At 36.4% G+C, this 20,834-nt stretch overlaps 1 long non-coding RNA gene across 1 annotated transcript in view; it reads right to left on the reverse strand.

The window, feature by feature from the left end:
• Positions 1-57: 57 nt before the first annotated feature.
• Positions 58-20,834, reverse strand: part of LOC126931274 (uncharacterized) — a 634,186-nt gene continuing 613,409 nt past the window's right edge. The window contains exon 3 of the long non-coding RNA XR_007717817.1: positions 58-135. This is a non-coding gene — a long non-coding RNA (uncharacterized LOC126931274). The remainder of the gene's footprint in view (positions 136-20,834) is intronic.

Below are 20,834 nucleotides of genomic sequence, written 5' to 3' on the forward strand. Positions count from 1 at the left end.
AGACAGAGTCTCGCTTAGTCGCCCAGGCTGGAGTGCAATGGCGCGATCTCGGCTCACTGCAAGCTCCGCCTCCCGGGTTCACGCCATTCTCCTGCCTCAGCCTCCCGAGTAGCTGGGACTACAGGCGCCCGCCGCCTCGCCCGGCTAATTTTTTTTGCATTTTTAGTAGAGACGGGGTTTCACCGTGTTAGCCAGGATGGTCTCGATCTCCTGACCGCGTGATCCGCCCGGCTCGGCCTCCCAAAGTGCTGGGATTACAGGCGTGAGCCACCGCGCCCGGCCTCCTTGACTTTCTCATTTGGTAAAGCGGTTTGTAAGCCATAAGGTGCTTTTAAAAGAAAGGAGTAGTATTCCCTGAAGTCCCTCATCATGTCTAGCACAATCCCAAACACTTGGTAGATGAAGACACATTGCTAAACCACCTTATTCATCCTTTCTAACTGCATATTTAAAATTTAAAATGGCCTTATGTTTATCTTTAAAAAATCAAAAGTAGATGTTATATCATTGGCTAACATGAAGAGTACAAGACAGAATAATATGAATGTTTAAAGAAAAATATAGTTCAATGGCTAATGGAAATTAAATATTTATTTTATTTACTGTATTCCTATAAAGTTTTTAAAGCCTTATGAACACTGTTTTACTTTTTGTGAGACAATGTTTGGACAACCCTAAAGAACTAAAAAAAAAAAAAAAAAAAAACCCCTTATGAAATCCATTGAAATTTTCAATAAAATTTACAAACAGGTTTTCTTCTCTTCTGGTGTCATTCAGCACCACATAGTTTCTTTTCCATCACATACAGCTGTATTGCAAATGATTTTTATCAGTGAGTTTGCATGATTTAAGTCAATTACTGTTTCTGTCTGCTTATGCTATTTAACTGAAAGGGTAATCTTAATTGGCAGAAATTTATTGGTTAAAAGGATTTATCAATATTTTTCTAACATTTTTATCCTTCCATGAGAGCTACAAAATGGGAAAGAACAGAGAGATTTTTATTCTATTCATGCCTCATCACATAGTAAAATATGAAAGTCATATTAGTTTGCACATCACATCTGAAATGCCACACAAATTGCATAACCATATGGACGAGTTAACAACTGAATTAAAATATATTAACAAATTGAAATACTATAACTATGAATATGTGTTTTAAACTTAGTGAGACATTTACTTTGGGATATAGAAAGAATATGAAATATAATAGGGGTGTATTAATATATTTAATTTGGGACATTTGAATTTATTTTTTTGGTGCCACCTTTAATTTCTGTTTCTATTTTTTGTATTTTAAAAATGTATTCCCTTATATTATAGGTTCAGCTATCTACCTTCCCAGAAAAAGCCATGTCTTTCTCAGTTGGTATTCTCATGTGACCCACTGTATTGTGCCTTGCATAGTATAGGAGTAAAGCCATGTTTATTAAAGTAAAAAAAATTTAATAAATAATGTGATGGGTATATTATAGACTATTATGTGAACATTAAAACTCTATGGAAAAATATTTAATAATGGGAAAATATTCATAAAATAATTTGAAAAGACCTAAAGCAGGATATAAAATTTTGTAATCATAACTATAATCCCAATTTTATGTAGAAATGTGTACATACACTGAGAAAAATGCTGAAGGTTAATACACCACAATCATTTTTTATATACTGAGTGTGTTGGGAGCTAGAAGGTGAGATTAGAGATCTCTCTTTTCTTTCTCATATATTTCTGTATTTTTCAAAATGTCTGCAGTGAAGGCACATTAATTGTATAATTAATATGCACTTAATCACTTCTCAAAATATATTTTGAATAATAAGTTTATTTTTTAAATGAACAGAATTTAGCTTGAAATTGTTGAGGGTCACTGTCTTACTTCCCCCATTTCCAGTCTGATCTTATGCCCAGAGATACTAATGTTCCTTTTACTACTCTACCAGAATGTAAAATACACTCGAGTCCTTCAGTTACTATCACAAATTGAGGAAAGATCAATTATTCCATCTTCTTTTAATTATGTATTCAACTTAAAATTGTATATACCAAATAAAAAAAATAATAATAAATCTAGTCAGTCAACAATGGAGTAATTCATTATGAAGAGCAATGTCAAGAAAATTTTATTTTAGAGTTCCTGGTGTCCTGCTCCAGTAGTGAAAAAAAATTTTTTTTTTTTGTTTTTGCTTTTTATTTTTTTACAGGGTCGGTAATGTATGAGAGAGAATAATATTTTTTGTTTGGTCTTTCAAACTTTAATTTGGGTTTTAAATAAGTTCACTGAACTCTTCAATTTTTATATATTTTTTCCTTTTGGAAAATAATAAATGTTGAAAGGTTCTGTAAAATATAAGTACCACTTGATATGTTGATAAAACAATGCTACAAAGGAGCATACTGTGTGGAGAAGACCCAATTGAGCATGAGTTTTAACGGTAATCTTAGCTGACACTTACCTAATACTGTCTCTCACTTTGTCATTACACTATTACAGGTACAAGTTTGAGTGGCCCATAAATCAAAGGTTCTCTAATTCTGCCTGAAAAATCAAGGCTGATTTATTTAAATTTATCTGAAATCCTAAGGCCCTTAAAGAATGGAATATTAAATAGAGATATATGGCTCTCTAAGAGGGAACAGACATTGCGTTATGGTCTATAAATGCTCTTAACCTGCTTCAGACTTTTAACTTATTAAGGTTCTTTATTTCAGAACAGGGTGTATAAGAAAATAATATGCACTTTATCGAAAAGCTTCAATATATTGTGTTTCACCCATAAAAATTTATCTTACACTGACCTTGAGAAGCTTTCTAAGAGAGTGCTTTTTTTATTTTTATTTTTATTTTTTTTTCTTTTAAGGTGAAATCTTCCACTCAAGAATTCTACCCAGGAAGATTAGACATGGCTTTATCTCTGTTTATCTCTGTTATGCATGTGGAGATTCTTACGGTTGGGTAAATTTTCTAGTCTGTTTTATGCCAGATCCTTGTCTCTCAATTTACCACTCTAATGGTATTTTCTCATTCAACATACACAGTTAAGAGGAAAATGACGTATATTTGCATATATTAAATTACTGCCATCCTTTATTAGATTTATATCTCTAAGTGTTTTCATTTTAAAAACAAAGAATTTAGGCCTTTCAAATAACATCCAAAACAAATTAAGGATTACAAAACTTGAATTTTAACATAAGCCTTGAAAAAATGTGAGGTTGAAGAGTTATCTGGTTAATACATCTTTATGGTTTCTCTGCTGCCTGATATATTCCTGTCTAAAATTTTGATCCAAATTTAATATCTCTTGTTATACAAGATTTATATAAAAAGTAATTTCAATTGCTTTCAAATTCATTTGTGTTTCAGTGAAAACAGAATTTACTAATTGCAAATCTTCTGGAAAGCATAGTTTTTTCCTGCCTCTAACTGTACCTTTAAAACTACAGCCCATAATTCATTCTTTGAAAGAAAAGTACAATTTATAGTATAGTGGTTATGATTATTTGGTAAAGCAAATATGTTGGTAAAATAAGCAACTTTTTTAAAATCTGAAATTATCACCAAGATGAAATTACAGAATTTATAAAAATCACCTCTATCATGAATTACTTTTTACTGAAACAATTCCTAATAACTTATTTTCACAAAGACTTAAGAATTACGCTAGTTGTAGTAGTCCTTCATAAAAGTTACAGGGACTTAAAGTCTTCATTTTGTAAGAACACCATTTTAGTGCTGGAACATTGGCTGACTCCCTCCCACAAGATCAATGTTGTATGAAAAATGGAAAACACTCAAAATAGAGAAAACCTCACAAAGCTTATGGGGTTCTGTTTTGAACTAGTGTATGTGTTTCGTGTCAGGGATGGGAAGGAAGGGCAGATAATAAAATTTTTAACATGGGGCATGGCAATGTTGCAGAAAGATAAGTAGAAAATAACTCTTGGGATTAAGTTTCCGCCATTGCCTTGGAGAGAACAAATGCATGCCCCCACACTGGCCATGATTTAGAGCACCAGTCAGGAGTTTATCAGGAATAAAATGTGGAGCCATATGCATTTGAGATTTTGAGTAAAACAGGTGAAAATAACTAAATGTAGGCAGTGTTTTCACACCCCTTTTTTTCTAAACTTACTGGACCGATAAATTATATTCTAAAGAGGCTCTCCTCCTAATGTTCTTTTGTAGGGATGGTGGTGAAGGTAAAACCTTTTCTGATTTTAGGAAGTGAAAAGGGAATTTCTGTGGTTTTCTGATGATTTCGAATCTTCATCCTAGAGCTCATTTCAGCTCTTCAGAGCTGTCCTGGTCTTTCCAAATTGTCTGCAAATAGCTGATATACGCATAAGCAAATACATTTACTGGGTAAAATAAAACAAAACAAAACTTCTCCCAACACAACTGCTTAAATAAACTGTTCTTACTGTGAGTAAGCTAATCTTGAACTAATAGACAAAATAACCCAAACACTTTTTTGTTTGTTTGTTTTGAGATGGAATCTCGCTTTGTCGCCCAGGCTGGAGTGCAGGCTCAGATCACTGCCACCTCTACCTCCCTGGTTCAACCAATTCCCCTGCCTCAGCCTCCCAAGTAGCTGGGATTACAGGAGCATGCCACCACGCCCGGCTAATTTTTTGTGTTTTTAGTAAAGACTGGTTTCACCATGTTGGCCAGACTGGTCTCAAACTCCTGACCTCAGGCAATCCGCTGGCCTCGGCCTCCCAAAGTACTGGGATTACCGGCGTGAGCCACCGTGTCCGACCACCCGAACACTTTTATCTTCCCTCTGTAGAATTATGTGTTATTGCTGGTCCAGGAAAATGTTATAAAGTTTATCAGCAACCGTAAAAGGAGCACATTATTCATAGAAAGCTGTTATGAGAAGAAAAGATATAGTAGGCCGGGCGCGGTGGCTCAAGCCTGTAATCCCAGCACTTTGGGAGGCCGAGGCGGGCGGATCATGAGGTCAGGAGATCGAGACCATCCTGGCTAACACGGTGAAACCCCGTCTCTACTAAAAATACAAGAAAATTAGCCGGGCGAGGTGGCGGGCGCCTGTAGTCCCAGCTACTCGGGAGGCTGAGGCAGGAGAATGGCGTGAACCCGGGGGGGCGGAGCTTGCAGTGAGCCGAGATCGCGCCACTGCACTGCAGCCTGGGGCACAGAGCAAGACTCCGTCTCAAAAAAAAAAAAAAAAAAAAAAAAAAAAAAAGAAAAGATATAGTAAGAATCAAAACTTTTTAGCTGAAGCAACATTCCCAAAACATGCCAAACATGAATCAGAGGAAGACTGACACACAACATCAACATAAATTAAACTCAATTGAATGAATTGTTAGAGATAAGATACACCACAATGAAGGAGAAGTTCAGACTAATGAATTTTAGGTAGAAATTCTGAAAGTAGAAATGGAAAATACATTATTTACCAGATTAATTGAAGAAAAATAAAAATTCACATCTGAAGTAAATATTAAAATAAGAAATGGCCATGGGAGAATAAACATGTTGAGTGTACAGTGATAGACAGAGACAATACATGCAAAAAACAACAAAAATAAAATTTCAAAATGTAGATTAAAACATGAATAAAAAATAAAGATCAAGAAGGTAGGCATGGGAGATCTAACATACCTTCAATTGGAATTGGAATATGTAAAAATAAAACAAAATAGTACAGAAAAACTAAATGTTTTTAAATGTCCTGAAATTAAAAAAGACCTAATCTTTCCACTAAAAAGTTTAGCTTAAAAGGACAGTAATATTGTAATTGGTATGTATTAAGTATTTAAATATGGACTTTGTGGGGTGTGTGTGTGTGTGTGTGTGTGTGTGTGTGTGAGAGAGAGAGAGAGAGAGAGAGAGAGAAGAATCATATTCTAACATTCCCCAGGCAGAGATCACCAAAAGCTACTAAAACCATAAGACCATTGGGTGAAATGATATTGTGAAAAGATATTCACCAGGTACAAAAATGTCACCCAAAATATGTATTGCAAAAGAGAGAACAGTCCTTTACAATAGAGACATTTGTCAAACATGATCTTTAAGTCACTAAGCTTAGCATCACTAATAATGGAGCAAGTTGATATATGTTTCCTGTTGTGACATTTTCTGAGGTATATATGATCAACTATGAAGTATTTGTTCCAAGAATGCTTAGTTTAAATCCGATCAAGTCCACAGGCATATAATATCCAGTTTACGGGAAACACAGGGCAATTTATTATTATACTACATTAATTGGAACCAAGAAGTGTGACTATGATGATATGTACAACTTACATTTAAATAATACAAGTATGTATAGGCAAGACAGAAATCACAATTTTGGTTTAGTTATTGAATCTAAGTAAAGGGTAAATAGGTGTTTCTGTATTATTTTTACAACTTTAAATGTTTTTTACACTAAAAAGTTACAGGAGGAACTCAGGTTCAAATTCCTTATAAAACATTGAAACTCAGGTTCAAATTGCTTAACCAAAAATTGTAAGGAAAACCCCACAAAAAAAATACAATACTTGGAAACATTTTGGTAAGTTTTAAGATTTCACACACAAAGATATATTTAAGGATATAGACAAAACAATAATACACAAAGAAGAAAAATTAGTTTATCTGAATTTTTAACATTTGATGCAAAGTGGCAATAGTGTCACATTTTCTAAGAAAGATGTTACTTGGAATTTAACATGTAATACCAGTCATTGTGTAGTTCAACTACAGTGTCATGGTAAATTTTAAAAAATTATATAAACTACTTGAAAAGAAAAAATCCAAGAGATGCTGCAAGATAAAAATAAAAGCAAGTGATCAAATAACATTGCAAGTTTTGTTGTCATAAAAAATTTACGAGAGTAAGAGTGAGGTTGGAGTGGATGAGGAGATCAATAAATCAGAGTGTGCTAAAATTCTTATGACATGTAGAAGCAGTAGATACTATTTTTAAAATAAGGTAAAATGAAGGAATAATACAGAAAAAGTGATACAAATGGAAATAATGAATTAGGGAAAAAACTCAAATAAATCAATGATTATAAAAAGCATCATTGCAGTAACTCAAAAATTAAAGGCAAGTAACAGCAGATTGCATTAAGAGAAGAAAAAGAACTGGATGTCTAGATGACAACAAGGAATACATTCAATTCATAAGGAATCAATCAATTGAAAGTAAAAGAAACAGAATAAAATACCATGTAAATGCCAATCAAAGAGGGAAAGGATGAGTAGGGATGGATAGGTACACTACATAATGATGAAAATACACCAAGACATTATATAAATTATAAACATGTAAGAAATTTACAGTTTCATATAAAATAAATATTATTGATACATCTAAAGAAATAATTTGAGTATTTTACCATCATACTTTAACATTTCAATATCACTCTCAATTATTGATAGATTATGGGGAAAAGACAAAAACATAGAAGAGCTACCACCTGATAACACAGTTAAGTCTTGATCTCATTGAGGGAGAAGTATATATACATACTTCCATGTTTATATATACACACATACCTATATATGTGTGTGTATACAGGTGTGTGTGTACATACATATATATACAGAGAGAATAGTGTTTATTCAAACACTCATTAAATATTAAACATTAGTAAAAATGTACCAAATACTAGGCCTTAAAAAAGGCCACACAAATTCAGAAAATTTTTCAAACAATGCAAAATATAAAGACTGTGATTTCACCTTATTGGCAATTACGATAGAAGTTCATAGTGAAAATATAAATTAAAATTTTCACATTTTGGAGATTAAAAAGAAAATATATTGATAATTAATTCTTCAAAAAGGAACTTGTAGAAATTAAACAACCGTGAAACTGAATAAAAATGAAAACATTATTTATAAACTTACAGGCTAGATTAAATATAATTGTTCTGCACTTTCCATTATGGTAGTCATCATCTACTCAAGTCTATTTCATTTAAATTTAAACTACTAAACTTGTAAGTGCTCAATGCCACATGTGAAAAAAAAATCTACAAACTGGGGAAAAATTCTTGAAAAAGTATATGTGATACATATTTTAATATAGACTAAAGTACTCTTACAGCTCAATAACAAAAGAACCAGTCTAGTTACAATAGAAAAATTTCTGAACAGACATTTTAGAAAAGAGTATATACAAAAGCCCAATTAGTACATTAAAAATATTCAATATCATTAATCATTTGGGAAATGTAAATTAAACTACAGAGAGATACTACTATAAACTAGAATGGTTTAAAGAGACTGGCAATCACAAATGTTGGAAAGAATGTAAAAAAATTGGAACTCTCCCAGAGTAAGATGGCCAAATAGGAACAGCTCCAGTCTCCAGCTCCCAGCACGAGCAACACAGAAGACGGGTGATTTCTGCAGTTTCAACTGAGGTACTGGGTTCATCTCACTGGGGAGTGCCAGACAATTGGTCAGCTGGTGCAGCCTGACCAGCGAGAGCTGAAGCACGGCGAGGCATCCTGGGAAGCATAAGGGGGAAGGGAATCCGTTTTCCTAGCCAGGGGAACTGAGACACCACACAACACCTGGAAAATCAGGTAACTCCCACCCCAATACTGTGCTTTAACAAGGGTCTTAGCAAACGGCACACCAGGAGATTATATCGCACACCTGGCTGGGGAGGGTCCCACGCCCACGGAGCCTCCCTCATTGCTAACACAGCAGTCTGCAATCTAACTGCAAGGCAGCAGCGAGGCTAGGGGAGGGGCGCCTGTCATTGCTGAGGCTTAAGTAGGTAAACAAAGCCACCAGGAAGGAGCCCACAGCAGCTCAAGGAGGCCTGCCTGTCTCTGTAGACTCTACTTCTGGTGACAGTGCACAGCTAAACAAAAAGTAGCAGAAAGCTCTGCAAATGCAAATGACCCTGTCTGACAGCTTTGAAGAGAGCAGTAGATCTCCCAACATGGAGGTTGAGATCTGAGAACAGACAGACTGCCTGCTCAAGTGGGTCCCTGACCCCTGAGTAGCCTAACCAGGAGACATCGCCCACTAGGTGCAGACTGACACCCCACACCTCACACGGTGGAGTACACCGCTGAGACGAAGCTTCCAGAGCAAGAATCAGACAGGATCACTCGCTGTTTAGCAATATTCTATCTTCTGCAGCTTCCGCTGCTGATACCCAGGCAAACAGGGTGTGGAGTGGACCTCAAGTAATCTCCAACAGACCTACAGCTGAGGGTCCTGATTGTTAGAAGGAAAACTAACAAACAGAAAGGACACCCACACCAAAACCCCATCAGTACATCACCAGCATCAAAGACCAAAGGCAGAAAAAACCACAAAGATGGGGAAAAAGCAGGGCAGAAAAGCTGGAAATTCAAAAAATAAGAGTGCATCTCCCCCTCCAAAGGAATGCAGCTCATCGCCAGCAACTGATCAAAGCTGGATGGAGAATGACTGAGGAGTTGAGAGAAGAAGGCTTCAGTCCATCAACCTTCTCAGAGCTAAAGGAGGAATTACGTACCCAGCGCAAAGAAACTAAAAATCTTGAAAAAAGAATGGAAGAATGGATAACTAGAATAATCAATGCAGAGAAGGCCATAAACGAACTGACAGAGATAAAAACCATGACACGAGAAATACGTGACAAATGCACAAGCTTCAGTAACCGACTCGATCAACTGGAAGAAAGAGTATCAGCGATTGAGGATCGAATGAATGAAATGAAGTGAGAAGAGAAGTCTAAAGAAAAAAGAGGAAAAAGAAAAGAACAAAGCCTTCAAGAAGTATGGGATTATGTAAAAAGACCAAATCTACGTCTGATTGGGGTGCCTGAAAGTGACGGGGAAAATGGAACCAAGTTGGAAAACACTCTGCAAGATATCATCCAGGAGAACTTCCCCAACCTAGCAAGGCAGGCCAACATTCAAATTCAGGAAATACAGACAACACCACAAAGATACTCCTCGAGAAGAGCAACGCCAAGACACATAATTGTCAGATTCACCAATGTTGAAATGAAGGAAATACTGTTAAGGGCAACCAGAGAGAAAGGTCGGGTTACCCACAAAGCGAAGTCCATCAGACTACCAGCAGATCTCGGCAGAAACTCTCCAAGTCAGAAGAGAGTAGGGGCCAATATTCAACATTCTTAAAGAAATGAATTTTCAGCCAAGAATTTCATACCCAGCCAAACAAAGTTTCATAAGTGAAGGAGAAATAAAATCCTTTACAGACAAGCAAATGCTTAGAGTTTTTGTCACCACCAGGCCTGCCCTACAAGAGACCCTGAAGGAAGCACTAAACATGGAAAGGAACAACCGGTAACAGCCATTGCAAAAAATGTGCCAAAATGTAAAGACTATCGATGCTAGGAAGAAACTGCATTAACTAACGAGTAAAATAACCAGCTAATATCACAATGACAGGATCAAATTCACATATAACAATATTAACCTTAAATGTAAATGGACTAAGTGGTCCAATTAAAAGACACAGACTGGCAAATTGGAGAAAGAGTCAAGCCCATCAGTTTGCTGTATTCAGGAGACCCATCTCACATGCAGAGACACACATATGCTCAAAATAAAGGGATGGGGGAAGATCTACCAAGCAAATGGAGAACAAAAAAAAAGCAGGGGTTGCAATCCTAGTCTCTGATAAAACAGACTTTAAACCATCAAAGATCAAAAGAGACAAAGAAGGCCATTACATACTGGTAAAGGGATCAATTCAACAGGAAGAGCTAACTATGCTAAATATATATGCACCCAATACAGGAGCACCCAGATTCATCAAGCAAGTCCTTAAAGACTTACAAAGAGACTTAGACTCCCATACAATAATAATGGGTGACTTCAACACCCCACTGTCAACATTAGACAGATCAACGAGACAGAAAGTTAACAAGGATATCCAGGAATTGAACTCAACTCTGCACCAAGCGGACCTAATAGACATCTACAGAACTCTCCACCCCAAATCAACAGAATATACATTCTTCTCAGCACCACATCACACTTATTCCAAAATTGACCACATGATTGGAAGTAAAGCACTCCTCAGCAAATGTACAAGAACAGAAATTATAACAAACTGTCTCTCAGACTGCAGTGCAAACAAACTAGTACTCAGGACTAAGAAACTCAATCAAAACCGCTCAACTTATGGAAACTGAACAACCTGCTCCTGAATGACTACTGGGTCCATAACGAAATGAAGGCAGAAATAAAGATGTTCTTTGAAACCAATGAGAACAAACATACAACATACCAGAATCTCTGGGACACATTTAAAGCAGTGTGTAGAGGGAAATTTATACCACTGAATGCCCACAAGAGAAAGCTGGAAAGATCTAAAATTGACACTCTAACATCACAATTAAAAGAACTAGAGAAGCGCCGGGCGCGGTGGCTCAAGCCTGTAATCCCAGGACTTTGGGAGGCCGAGACAGGTGGATCACGAGGTCCGGAGATCGAGACCATCCTGGCTAACACGGTGAAACCCCGTCTCTACTAAAAATACAAAAAAATAAGCCGGACGAGGTGGCGGGCGCCTGTAGTCCCAGCTGCTCGGGAGGCTGAGGCAGGAGAATTGCGTGAACCCGGGAGGCGGAGCTTGCAGTGAGCGGAGATCTGGCCACTGCACTCCAGCCTGGGCGACAGAGCGAGACTCCGTCTCAAAAAAAAAAAAAAAAAAAAAAAAAAAAGAACTAGAGAAGCAAGAGCAAACACATTCAAAAGCTAGCAGAAGGAAAGAAATAACTAAGATCAGAGCAGAACTGAAGGAGATAGAGACGCAAAAAACCCACCAAAAAATCAATGAATCCAGGAGTTGGTTTTTTGAAAAGATCAACAAAATTGATAGACAGCTAGCAAGACTAATAAAGAAGAAAAGAGAGAAGAATCAAATCGACACAATAAAAAATGATAAAGGGGATATCACCCCCGACCCCACAGAAATACAAACTACCATCAGAGAATACTATAAACACCTCTATGCAAATAAACTAGAAAATCTAGAAGAAACGGATAATTTCCTGGACACTTATACTCTCCCAAGACTAAACCAGGAAGAAGTTGAATCCCTGAATAGACCAAGAGCAGGCTCTGAAATTGAGGCAATAATTAATAGCCTACCAACCAAAAAAAGGCCCGGACCAGATGGATTCACAGCTGAATTCTATCAGAGGTACAAGGAGGAGCTGGTACCATTCCTTCTGAAACTATTCCAATCAATAGAAAAAAAGGGAATCCTCCCTAACTCATTTTATGAGGCCAACATCATCCTGATACCAAAGCCTGACAGAGACACAACAAAAAAAGAGAATTTTAGACCAATATCCCTGATGAACATCGATGCAAAAATCCTTAATAAAATACTGGCAAACCGAATCCAGCAGCACATCCAAAAGCTTATCCACCATGATCAAGTGGGCTTCATCCCTGGGATGCAAGGCTGGTTCAACATACACAAATCAATAAAAGTAATCCAGCATATAAACAGAACCAAAGACAAAAACCACATGATTATCTCAATAGATGCAGAAAAGGCCTTTGACAAAATTCAACAGCCCTTCATGCTAAAAACTCTCAATAAATTCGGTATTGATGGAACGAATCTCAAAATAATAAGAGCTATTTATGACAAACCCACAGCCAATATCATACTGAATGGGCAAAAACTGGAAGCATTCCCTTTGAAAACTGGCACAAGACAGGGATGCCCTCTCTCACCACTCCTATTCAACATAGTGTTGGAAGTTCTGGCTAGGGCAATCAGGCAAGACAATGAAATCAAGGGTATTCAGTTAGGAAAAGAAGAAGTCAAATTGTCTCTGTTTGCAGATGACATGATTGTATATTTAGAAAACCCCATCATCTCAGCCTAAAATCTCCTTAAGCTGATAAGCAACTTCAGCAAAGTCTCAGGATACAAAATCAATGTGCAAAAATCACAAGCATTCTTATACACCCATAACAGACAAACAGAGAGCCAAATCATGTGTGAACTCCCATTCACAATTGCTTCAAAGTGAATAAAATACCTAGGAATCCACCTTTCAAGGGATGTGAAGGACCTCTTCAAGGAGAACTACAATCCACTGCTCAGTGAAATAAAAGACATTCGTACAGCCAACAGACACATGAAAAAATGCTCATCATCACTGGCCATCAGAGAAATGAAAATCAAAACCACAATGAGATACCATCTCACACTAGTTAGAATGGCAATCATTAAAAAGTCAGGAAACAACAGGTGCTGGAGAGGATGTGGAGAAATAGGAACACTTTTACACTGTTGGTGGGATTGTAAACTAGTTCAACCATTATGGAAAACAGTATGGCGATTCCTCAAGGATCTAGAACTAGATGTACCATATGACCCAGCCATCCCATTACTGGGGATATACCCAAAGGATTATAAATCATGCTGCTATAAAGACACATGCACACGTATGTTCATTGCAGCACTATTCACAATAGCAAAGACTTGGAATCAACCCAAATGTCCATCAGTGACAGACTGGATTAAGAAAATGTGGCACATATACACCATGGAATCCTATGCAGCCATAAAAAAGGAAAAGGATGAGTTTGTGTCCTTTGTAGGGACATGGATGCAGCTGGAAACCATCATTCTCAGCAAACTATCGCAAGAACAGAAAACCAAACACCACATGTTTTCACTCATAGGTGGGAACTGAACAATGAGATCACTTGGACTCGGGAAGGGGAACATCACACACCGGGGCCCATTATGGGGAGGGGGTAGGGGGACGGATGGCATTGGGAGTTATACCTGATGTAAATGATGAGTTCATGGGTGCTGACAAGTTGATGGGTGCAGCACAGCAACATGGCACAAGTATACATATGTAACAAACCTGCACATTGTGCACATGTACCATAGAACTTAAAGTATAATAAAAAAAAAATTGGAACTCTCATATAAGGCTGGTAAGAATTACACATTAGAGTATACTTTGACCATTTCTTCTAAAGACACGTGGACACTTACCACATGACCCAGCAATCTCACTCTGAGGTTTACACCAAGAGAAATGAAAATATATGTCGAGTCAAAGATGTATACATGAATGTTAATAAAGACTTTTTCATAATGACCATAAGCTGTAAACCCAAATGCCTGTCAACAAATAAAAGGATAAATAAATTGTGGCATAAACCTACACAACAAACAACTGTGCTTACTCACAATAAAAGCATTATGCTAAGTAAAAGAAGGCCAAAAAAAAAAAAAGAAATTCATGTACTGTGTAATTCCACTTAAATAAAATTCAAATAAAGGAAAAATTAACAATCAATAGTTATTAGTGTTGAAATGGGTATATGGAGGGGATCTACTGCAAGAGGATATCAGGTTACTTTTTAGGGTCATGGAAATATTCTGTGTGTTGAATGCAGTGCTAGTTATATGGATTTGTACATTTGTCTCAAAACTTACCATACAATTCACTTTACATTGATGAAATTTACTGTGTGTAAAATATACATCAATTAAGCTGATTATGAATTCCTAGGAAGTAATAATTGTGATAGTAGAACTTATAAAAGCTGCACAATGCAGGAACATCACAAGTACTTTGTGGAAAACTTATAGCATTAAATATTTATATTAAAAAAGTAGAAAATATCATAATGAAGAAGTTCAAACATGCATCTAAAGAAATGTTAACATACCAAGATATTCAGGACCTGGGCTCAAAATTAAACCAAATAGATCTGATAAACATCTACAGAACTCTCCACCCCAAAACAACAGAATACACCTTCTTCTCATTGCCACATGGCATATACTCTAAATCAACCACATAATTCAACATAAAACAATCCTCAGCAAATGAAAAAGAATTTATGTCATACCAAACACACTGTCAAACCACAGTGCAATAAAAATAGACATCACAACTAAAAAAAAATCATTCAAAACCACGCAATTACATGGAAATTACACAAGCTGCTCCTGAATAACATTTGGGTAAATAATGAAATTAAGACAGAAATCAAGAAGTTCCTTGAAACCAGTGAGAACAAAGATACAACATACCAGAATCTCTGGGAAAAAGCTAAGGTAGTGTTAAGAGGAAAATTTATAGCGCTAAATACCTAAATCAAAAAGTTAGAAAAACCTCAAATTAGCAACCTAACATCACAGCTAAAAGAACTAGAGAAGCAAGAGCAAACCAACTCCAAAGCAACAGAAGATAATAAATAACCAAAATCAGAGGAGAAATGAAGGATATTGAGACATGAAAAACCATTCAAAAGATTAACAAAACTAGGAGTGTTTTTTTTTTTTTTTTTTTTTTTTAACACTTGATGAACATTTTGTTAGACCTAAAACCATAAAAACCCTAGAAGAAAACCTAGGTAATACCTTTCAGGTCATAGGCATGGGCAAGGACTTCATGTCTAAAACACCAAAAGCAATGGCAACAAAAGCCAAAATTGACAAATGGGATCTAATTAAACTAGAGAGCTTCTGCACAGCAAAATAAATTACCATCAGAGTGAACAGGCAACCTACAGAATGGGAGAAAATTTTTGCAAACTGCTCATCTGACAAAGGGCTAATATCCAGAATCTATAAAGAACTCAATTAAATTTACAAGAAAAAAACAAACAACCCCATCAAAAAGTGGGCAAAGGATATGAACAGACATTTCTCAAAAGAAGACATTCATACAGCCAACAGACACATGAAAAAATGCTCATCATCACTCACCATCAGAGAAATGCAAATCAAAACCACAATGAGATACCATCTCACACTAGTTAGAATGGCAATCATTAAAAAAATCGGGAAGCAACAGGTGCTGGAGAGGATGTGGAGAAATAGGAACACTCTTAACACTGTTGGAGGGAATGTAAACTAGTTCAACCATTGTGGAAAACAGTATGGGGATTCCTCAAGGATCTAGAACTAGAAATACCATTTGACCCAGCCATCCCATTACTGGGGATATACCCAAAGATAATAAATCATGCTTCTATAAAGACACATGCACACGTATGTTTATTGCAGCACTATTCACAATAGCAAAGACTTGGAATCAACCCAAATGTCCATCAGTGACAGACTGGATTAAGAAAATGTGGCACATATACACCATGGAATACTATGCAGCCATAAAAAAGGATGAGTTCATGTCCTTTGTAGGGACATGGATACAGCTGCAAACCATCATTCTCAGCAAACTATCGCAAGAACAGAAAACCAAATACCACATGTTCTCACTCATAGGTGGGAATTGAACAATGAGATCACTTGGACACAGGAAGGGGAACATCACACACCAGGTCCTATTGTGGAGAGGGGGAGGGGGGAGGGATAGCATTAGGAGATATACTTAATGTAAATGACAAGTTAATGGGTGCAGCACACCGACATGGCACAAGTATACATATGTAACAAACCTGCACATTGTGCACATGTACCCTAGAACTTTAAGTATGATAAAAAAAAAAAAAACTATGGAAATATTAAAAAAAAAAATAACCAAAGAACAAAAAACAAGGTCATGAGATCAGGAGATCAAGACCAGCCTGGCTAACACGGTGAAACCCTGTCGCTACTAAAATAAAATGCAAAAAATTAGCTGGGTGTGGTGGGGCGCACCTGTAATCCCAGCTACTCTCTAGGCTGAGGCAGGAGGATCATTTGAACCTGGAAGGTGGAGGTTGCAGTGAGCTGAGATCGCACACTGCACTCCAGCCTGGGCAACAGAGCTAGACTCCATCTAAAAAAAAAAAAAAAAAAGAAAGAAAAGAAAAAGAGAGAGAGAGAGAGAGAATCCAAATAAACACGAATATTTAGAAATGAGAAAGACAACATTACCACTAACACCACAGAAATATAAATAACTTTCAGAGAGTACTAGAAACATCTCTATGCACACAAACTAGAAAGCATAGAGGAAATGGATAGATTTCCGGACACATATACCCTTCAAGAAGTGAACCAAGAAGAAATTGATTCCATGAACAGACCAATAACAAGCTCCAAAATTGAATCATTATTATATAGACTACCAACCAATAAAAGCTCAGGACCAGATGGATTCAGTCAAATTATACCAGATGTACAATGAAGAGCTGGTAAGATTTCTACTAAACCTATTCCAAAAAATTGAGGACAAGGAACTCCTCCCCAACACACTCTATGAGGCTGGCATCATCTTGTTACCAAAACCTGGCAGAGACACAAGAAGGAAAGAAAACTTTGAAGTTTTTCTAAGTTTTTAATGTAGGTATTTATTTAAAACCAGCCAATATCCTTGATGAATATTGATGCAAAAATACTCAACAAAATACTACCAAATCAAATCCAGTGGCACATCGAAAAGCTTATCCGGCCGGGGTGGTGGCTCATGCCTGTAATCCTAGCACTGTGGGAGGCAGAGGCGGGCAGATCACTGAGGTCAAGAGTTCGAGACCAGCCCGGCCAACATGGCAAAACCCCATCTCTACTAAATATACAAAAATTAGCCTGGCGTGGTGGTGTGCACCTGTAATCCCAGACACTTGGGAGGCTGAGGTAGGAGAATCACTTGAACCCGGGAGGCGGAGGTCACAGTGAGCCGAGATAGCACAGCCATTGCACTCCAGCCTGGGCAACAAAAGCTTGCTCAAAAAATAAAATAAAATAAAATAAAATAAAAAGCTTATCCACCACGATCAAGTAGGCTTTATTTCTGGGATGTAAGGTTGGTTTGACATACACAAATCAATAAATAAGATTCATAACAGAAACAAAACTAAGGACAAAATGACAAAACCACATGACTATCTCAATAGATGCAGAAAAGGCTTTTTATAAAACTCAACATTCTTTCATGTTAAAAATCCTCAATAAACTAGATATTGAAAGAACCAGTTTTAGAATAATAAGCACCATCTATGACAAATGACACCCAACATCATACCGAATGGACAAAAGCTGGAAGCATTCCCTTTGAAAACCTTCACAAGACAAAGATGCCCTCTCTTAGCACTTCTATTCAACGTAGTATCGAAAGTCCTGGCCAGAGCAATCAAGCAAGACAAAGAAATAAAGCGCATCCAAATAGGAGGAGATGAAGTCAAACTATTCCTGTTTGCAGATGACATGCTTCTATATCTACAAAACTCCATAGTCTCAACCCAAAAGTTCCTTCAGCAGATAAACAATCTCAGCAAACTTTCAGGATACAAAATTAGTGTGCAAAAATCAGGATCATTTCTATACATCAAAAGCCAAGCCAAGAGCCAAATCAAGAATGTAATCCTATTCACTATTACCACAAAAGTAATAAAATATCTAGGAATACAGCTAGCCAGGGAGGTGAAAGATCTCTACAGGAAGAAATACAAAATACTGCTCAAGAAAATAAGAGATGACACAAACAAATAGAAAAATAGTCCATGCTCATGGACAAGAAGAATTGATATCGTTAAAACGGGCATACTGCCCAAAGCAATTTATAGATTATTGCTATTTCTATTAAACTACCATTCTTCATATAATTAGAAAAAAACTATTTTAAAATTCAAATGAAACCAAAAATGCATGTGAATAGTCACAGCAATCCTAAGGAAAAAAAAAAAAAAGCTGGAGGCATCACATTACTTGACCTCAAACTATATTACAAGGCTACAGTAACCAAAACAGCATGGTACTGGTGCAAAAACAGATACATGGACCAATCGAATAGAATAGAGAGCCCAGAAATAAGGCCACACACCTATAATAATCATGTGATCTTTGACAATGCTGACAAAATAAGGCAATGGAGAAAGAACTCCCTATTTAATAAATGAAGCTGGGATAACTACTAACCATATGCAAAAGATTGAAACTGGACCCCTTCCTTATGCCATGGTGTAAGATGAGTTTAAGACTTAAATGTCAAATCCAACACTGTTAAAACCCTGGAAGATAACATAGCCAATATCATTCTGGACATAGGAATTAGCAAAGATTTCATGATAAAAATTGCAAAAGCAATTGCAACAAAAGCAAAAATTCACAAATGGGGTCTAATTAAATTTCGGTAAAAGAAACTATCAATAAAGTAAACAGACAATCTATGGAACAAGAGAAAATATTTGTAAACTATGCATTTGACAAAGGTCTAATATCCAGCATTTATAAGGAACCTAAACAAATTTAAAAAAACAAAAACAAACAAACAAACAAAAAACGACCCCATTAGAAAATGGGCAAAGGACATGAACAGACATTTTTTAAAAGAACACATACATGTGGCCAAAAAGCATATGAAAAAATGCTCAATGATTTCTCTGACCATTAGAGGAATGCAAATCAAAACCATGATGAGATCCCATCTCACACCAGTCAGAATGGTTATTATTAAAAGTAAAAAAAAAAAAAAAAAAAAAAAACAGATGCTGGTGACATTGTGGAGAAAAATTTTGTCAGATAATCATTGACAGTTTTACAAGAGTTTACAATAACCAAAACCAAAACAAAACAACAAAAAAAATATAAACCTACACTGACTTTTTAAAAACATTGCTGATACATAATTGTATACATTAATGGGATACAAGTGATATTTTGATACCTGCATACAATGTATAATGATCCAAAGTGTTTAGGATATACATCACCTCAAACATTTGTCATTTTTTTATGTGTTGGGAACATTGCTAATCATCTGTTCTAGCTATTTCAAAATATACAATATAGTGTTGTTAACTATAGTCACCCTACTGTGCTATCAATGCTAGAACTTATTTCTTCTATCTAAGTGTGTGTCTGTACCCATTAACCAATCTCTCTTTTTTGCTCCCCCAGCCTTTCCCAGCTTCTAGTAGCCATCATTCTACTCTCAACCTCCATGAGATCAAATTTTTAGCTCCCATATATGAGTAAGAACATCTAATATTTATCTTTCTGCCTTATTTCATGTCTGCCTGACTTATTTCACCTAATATAATGACTTCCAGCTCTATTCATGCTGCTCCAAATGACAGGATTTTATTCTAATTTCATTTCCTTTGGGTAAATATCTAGTAGTGAGACTGCTGGAAAGCATGGTAGTTCTATTTGAGAAACCACCATAATGTTTTTCGTAATGGCTGTACTAATTTACTTTCCTACTAACAGCAGCCTACACTGGCACTTCTTACATAGAAGTAAAGCTTTAAAATTTTTTAGTTATCAATTAGTCATGACATAGTAAATATGTGTCAGCATAGCCAAATCTATATTTAAAATTACCCTTATATCCTCAATTTTTATATGAAAACAAGAGTTTTCTCTCTCACGTAACCTCTCTCTGTAAAAGCACCTACATGGATTTTTACTGGAATAGTCAATTTGGGTGCTTACATATTCAGATTCCAAGGAGTGAATGAGAATTCAAATGAGATATAACACAAAGCTACAGATACAAATCCATGAACAAAATTTTAATAACTCAAGTTCAGGAAGGTTTATTTATTGCTCACTTACCAGTTTAAGCAGCTAATCCTGATCTTGAAGTAATTAGGAGACCCAGGATTCTTCCATCTTCATTTCACTTTACTGGAGAGCCTTACTGTCATTTCCATCATCCAACCACTTGAACGAGAGAGAAAGGGTGGAGCAGCCCCACCCATCTTTTTAACCCTTGTCCCAGATACGGCACGTAGCACTTCCACTGCATTGCACTGGCTAGGTGTCAGAGACATGTTTACCTTTAACTGCAAGGAAGCCTGGGACTTGTAGTCAAATTGTGTACCCCGCCCAAAAAAAGAACAAATAGATTGCAGTAAACAGCAGTTCCAGATACAGAAATTCATTTCAGTTTGTATTTTAACATTTGAACTGTTAAGTGAAAAAGCTGAGTTCCTCTGG

This window comes from Macaca thibetana, chromosome 11, assembly GCF_024542745.1.
Source record: "Macaca thibetana thibetana isolate TM-01 chromosome 11, ASM2454274v1, whole genome shotgun sequence".
NCBI classification, from domain to species: domain Eukaryota; kingdom Metazoa; phylum Chordata; class Mammalia; order Primates; family Cercopithecidae; genus Macaca; species Macaca thibetana.